The sequence below is a fragment of the Pteropus medius genome, unplaced genomic scaffold (assembly GCF_902729225.1).
Source record: "Pteropus medius unplaced genomic scaffold, Ma_sr-lr_union100, whole genome shotgun sequence".
Classification (NCBI taxonomy): Eukaryota; Metazoa; Chordata; class Mammalia; order Chiroptera; family Pteropodidae; genus Pteropus; species Pteropus medius.
This window is the reverse complement of record NW_024352784.1, coordinates 668,592-674,776: the sequence shown is the minus strand read 5'-3', so window position 1 is coordinate 674,776 and position 6,185 is coordinate 668,592.

The window sequence follows — 6,185 nt, the reverse complement described above, 5'->3', positions numbered from 1 at the left end:
TCACCCTAAATGTTAATGGACTAAACTCACCAATAAAAAGGCACAGAGTTGCAGAATAGATCGAAAAACAAAACCAACCATATGCTGTCTCCAGGAGACACATAGCAGCTCCAAAGACAAATATAGACTCAAAGTGAAAGGGGGGAAAATGATATATCAAGCAAATGGCATTCAGAGAAAAGCGGGAGTAGTGGTACTAATATCAGATGAAGTAGACTTCAAAATAAAAAAGGTAAAGAAAGAGACTGACAGACACTTCATAATGAGAAAGGGAATCATGCACCAAGAAGACATAACACTAATTAACATCTATGCTCCCAATCAGGGAGTCCCGAAATATGGAAAATAATTTCTAACAGAACTAAATGGAGAAACAGACCAAAACACTATCGTAGTCGGGGACCTAAATACCCCACTGTTGGATATGGACAGATCATCCAAACAGAAAATCAATAAGAAAATAACATCCTTAAATGACACATTAGACCAACTTGGACATATTTGACACACACAGAGCCTTCATCCCAAAACAGCTGCTTATACATTCTCAGGGATGAGCCACATACTGGGACACAGAGATAACCTCAACAAATTGAAGAGGGTTGAAATCATACCAACTATATTCTCTGATCATAATGTTTTGAAACTAGAGATCAATTGCAAAAAAGAATTAGGAAGAGCTACAAATACATGGAGATTAAACAACATGCTACGGAAGAATGATTGGGTCAGAGAAGAAATAAAAAGAGATCAAAAGATACATAGAAATGAATGATAATGATAGTACAACATATCAAAACTTTTGGGACACGGCAAAAGCGGTCATAAGAGGAAACTTTATATCATCACAGTCCTCTCTCCAAAAATAAGAACGAGCCCAAATAACCTAATGCTTCAGCTTAAAAAACTAGAAAAAGAAGAACAAAAGGGGCTTAAAGTCAGCAAAGGAAAGAAATAATCAGACTTAGAGCAGAAATAAATGAAATTGAAAACAAAACAAAACAACAATAGAAAACAATAAACGCAACAAAGAGCTGGTTCTTTGAGAAGGTTAATAAAATTGACAAACCTCTGGCTCGATTCACTAAAGAAAAAAGAGAAAAGACACAAATAAACAAAATCAGTGACGAAAGAGGGGAAATTATGACTACAGAGCAGAAATACAAAGGATCATATAAGAATACTATGAAAAAGTATAGAACACCAAACTTAATAACCTTGAAGAAATGGACCAGTCCTTAGAAAAATACAATCTTCCTAGACTCAATCAAGAAGATCTGGAAAATCTAAATAGACTGATCAGCAGTATGGAAATTAAAACAATCATCAAAAACTTACAAAAAAAGAAAAGTCCAGAACCAGATGGCTTCACCAGGGAATTCTATCAAACATTCAAAGGAGATTTAATATCTATTCTCCTCAAACTCTTCCAAAAAATCGAAGAGGAGATAATACTTGTCAACTCATTTTTTGAGACCAATATTGCTCTGATACCAAAACCTGATAAAGAAAAAGAAAAGAAAGAAAGAAAGAAGAAGAAGAAGAAAAGAAAGAAGAAGAAAGAAAAGAAGAAAGAAAGAAAGAAAAGAAAGAAAAGAAAGAAGAAAGAAAAGAAAAGAAAGAAGAAAGAAAGAAAAGAAAGAAAAGAAGAAAAGAAAGAAGAAGAAAAGAAAGAAAGAAAGAAAGAAAGAAAGAAAGAAAGAAAGGAAGAAAGAAAACTACAGACCAGTATCTCTCATGAACACAGATGCAAAAATTCTAAATAAGATACTAGCGAACCAAATACAGCAACATACTAAAAAGATTATATACCACGATCAAGTGGGCTTCATCCCAGAGGCACTGAGTTGGTTCAACATATGCAAATTGATTACTATGATATACCACATAAACAAATTAAAAAATAAGAATCATATGATCATATCAATATATGCAGAAACAGCCTTCGACAAGATACAGCATCCATTTATGATCAAAACACTTAACAAAATCGGTATAGAAGGAAAGTATCTTAATATAATAAAGGCCATCTATGACAAACCCTCAGCCAACATTATACTTAATGGTGAAAATCAAAAAACCTTCCCTCTAAGACCAGGAACAAGGCAAGGCTGTTCACTATCTCCACTGTTATTCAGTATAACATTGGAGGTCCTAGCAAGTGCAATTAAGCAAGAGAAAGATATAAAAGGCATCCAAATAGGAAACAAAGAAGTCAAGCTGTTACTATTTGCAGATGACATGAATCTCTATATAGAAAACCCTAAAGACTCCACAAGAACACTACTAGAAACAATAAGCAAGTACAGTAAAGTTCCATGATATAAAATCAACGTTCAAAAATCCAGTGTTCCTATATTCTTAATAATGAAGTGTCAGAAAAAGAAGTGGAAAAAATAATTTCTTTTGCAATTGCAACAAAAAGAATAAAATACCTAGGAATAAATCTAATGAAACTTATGAAAGACCTATATAACGAAAGCTATAAGACACTATTAAATGAGTTTATAAATGAAAGAAATTCCTACTTAAGTGCTTTTGATCTATTTTTCCACAGGGCAGTGAGAAAAAAGAAAACTTGTAATAAATATTAAATCCGAGTTTTATTAAAAATAAACGTGTTCATTTTATTCTCTATCTTCCCACATACACATGCTAACACACACACACACACACACACACACAATATTTACTTATTTACGTAACATTATTTGGACACTAAAAATGGAAAGTTCTTGCTCTTTTTCTTCTTCCCTTAGAGATTAGCTTGATCCTCACACCAACACCTCTGTCTTTGATACCCAAATATACCCTTGGGACACATAACACACCTTTTCCTTTAAAAGCTCAGTTCAATAGTACAGAAAAATAAGGAAGTTAGAGATTGGCAGCTTCACATGTGCATTTATTCTAGATTTGTGATTTTTTTTTTTACTAAGACCCTGAACCAGTTTGTATTCAGCTCACTGTTTTGCTATCTAGAAACTAAGGTATTTAAGGCATATAGAAGAGAAGTTAATGGCATGATTTGCTTGTTTGTTTTTTTGTTTATTGGCAATCAGATTAAATAGAGAGGGGTTTTGGATATATATTGATTGCTTACTATTTTTCCAGAAATAAATCTTTGATTTCATCCACACGATTTGAAGGCAGGCATGTAATGGGAGATTGGCTGTTCTCAGAAAATGTGTTTTCCCAAATACAACGAGTAAATGCAGCATAACATCATCTTATGATTATTTATGTTACATCTCTATCCAAACAGGAATCCTTATTTCAGTCACGGCAGAAGTCATGGGTGAATCACTCTCATGATAAGAAGAAATGGAATAATAGTTATAAAATAATTTTTGGTCATTAGACCAATGGTCAGATTACTCCTGTGACCCTTTCCCTTATTTCTCAAAATCATAGTCTACTTTTCTTTGCTTATTTCCTAGGGAGACTGAGCTATGCCTTTGTATTATTGATTTAGAGTGGCAAAACCTACATGAAGCGAACAACTCTCACCTGAAAAAAAGAACATGGTTCTAAAGGATCAAAGACAGTTTAATAAAAAAAAAAAAAAGTTTTACCTATAGGGTATAAGAATGAGGGTAGACAGCAGATGATATCAAGTTGTATTTTATTTATAAGTGATGATAGTCATATCTTAATATTACTATTTCAGCAACCCTGTCTACATGCCAGCATAGTATAAGTTACATTCCTTAAAGAAGAAATTAAATTCTGATGTATCAAAATTATTTTAAATTTGTTTTGAAAAAGAAAAATGCTTAAATTTGTAGTTAATATTTGTACCTTTAACTTAGGTCTTGGAGAACTTTGCAAATATATTGAAAATGGGACCTAAATTATTGTGTAAGCATAAAGCCAGTTTTAGTGACTAATGCTATCCCTGTAAAGAGGAAATTGGGGAGTATAAATAGAATGTTATTTTAGTATTTTTTTTTAAAAAAGAATATATCTTTCAGAAAGTGCATATATAGTCCCAGATAAATATTTTCAATTTAGTAGTACTTATGTTTACTTAATTTCTTTACCTTCTTATACATGGATATATAGTTAAATGCAAGAGCTAAGAAAACATTTTGGATAACATAGTATTTTCTTTTCCAACCCAGGTAGTTGCTCTTTATGTGCAGAAATCAGTACAACACTGAACTAATATAAATTCTTGTTATGACACTCTTTAAAACTGCAATATTACATGGGGCCTGTTATTTATAATACAATCTATAGACCAAAGCAGATATTGAACATGACAGTTAAGAAAGAATATTCGATGTATTAAAATGAGATAGAGGGAGAAAATAACAGTGATTCTATTGACTAGTTTACATTAAATTATTAGAAATTATTGAAAAAAATTATAAATCTTTTTATTATAACTGTAATAATATATTTATATGTATATTACTTATATATACATATATATCATTTTAAATTTATATTTATTTGAATGATATATGTGTAACAAAACTGTAAAATATAATGTTGACTATAAATATATATTATGAATTTACCAAGTCTAAGGTCAGAAGCTTGTTGGAAATTTTGGTCTTTAAGGAAAACTATTGTGAAGATCACATTTTATATTTTTATACAAAATGGAAATTAATATACTTGTTGAAATTCCAAAGTTAAAGTTTTAAATGACTAAATCACTTACCTTAATTAAAAAATTAAAAGTCAATTTAATATGCTGCAATATGATTTATGTGTAAATTTGAGAAGTCCTCATTTTAAAACTGCCTATTAATAAAGTGAGAAAGTGAATTTAATTGATTTTCATGATTTGGGCTGTAGGGAAGCCTTATCAAACCTGAAAATAAAACAATTTGATGTAGTTAGCTTAAATTGCACACCACTAAGCATTTTAATTCTCCAAAGTGATCTTGACCCAAGTGATTATCTTTTGAATTATCTTTTTCTGATATTAATATATCTTCCCCAATTAACTGGTATCTTGTTTATGTAAAACATTTGTGTGTATGTATACATTTTTAAACCTTTATGAGTAGTTTTTATTTTGATATACCCTTTCTTAAAATTTTATTTTATTATTAGTTTCTAGTACATAGTACATTGGTTAGATATTTATATAGTTTATAAAATGATCCCTCCAATTGATCTTTCTCTCTTCTGGCTCTCCACCTAGCCATTATATTAATGCTAACTGCATTCCCTATGCTGTGGTCCCCATCCTGGTGACCATCTATTAACTATTAATTTATACTTCTTTAACCTTTCACCTCATTCTCTTAGTTCCCTAATCCCCATCCTTATGGCCATAACCAGAATGTCCTCTATACTTGTGAGTCTTTTTTGATTAGTTTGTTCTTTTTTGTTCCTTAGATTCTTCATATAAGTGAAATCATATAGTATTTATTTTTCTCTGTCTGACTTATTTCACTCAGTAGAATAACCTCTAGGTCCATCCATGTCATTGCAAATAGTAGGATTTCATTTTTTTTTAAGCTGAGTAATATTCCATTGTGTATATGAACCATAACTTCTTTATCCATTCGTCTGTTGATGGGCATTTAGATTGCTTCCATATCTTGGCTATTGTAAATTGTGCTGCCATGAACAGAGGGGTGCATAGATTTTTACAAATTATTGTTTTGGTTTTCTTTGGATAAATACCCAGAAGTGCAATTGGTGGGTCAAAAGGTATATCTATTATTAATTTTTTGAGAAAACTGCAGACTGTTTTCCATAGCGGCTGTGCCAATTTGCAGTCCCACCAACAGTGTGTGAGGATTCCTTTTTCTCCACATCCTCACCAATACTTGCTGTTCTTTGATTTATTGATGATAGCCATTCTGACAGATAGGAGGTAATATCTCACTGTGGTTTTAATTTACATTTCTCTGATGATTAGTGACTTTGAGCATCTTTTCATATGTCTATTGGCCACTTGTATTTCCTCTTTGGAGAAATATCTGTTCAGATCTTCTGCCCATTTTTTAATTGGATTGTTTGTTTAGTTGTTGTTGTTCAATTGTATGAATTCTTTATATATTTTGAATATTAACCTCTTATCAGATGTATCATAAGTGAATATCTTCTCCCATTCAATCAGTTGTCTTTTTGTTTTGTTGATGGTTTCCTTTGTGTACAGAAACTTTTTAGTGTGATGTAGTTCCATTTGTTTATTTTTTTCTTTTGTTTCCCATGCC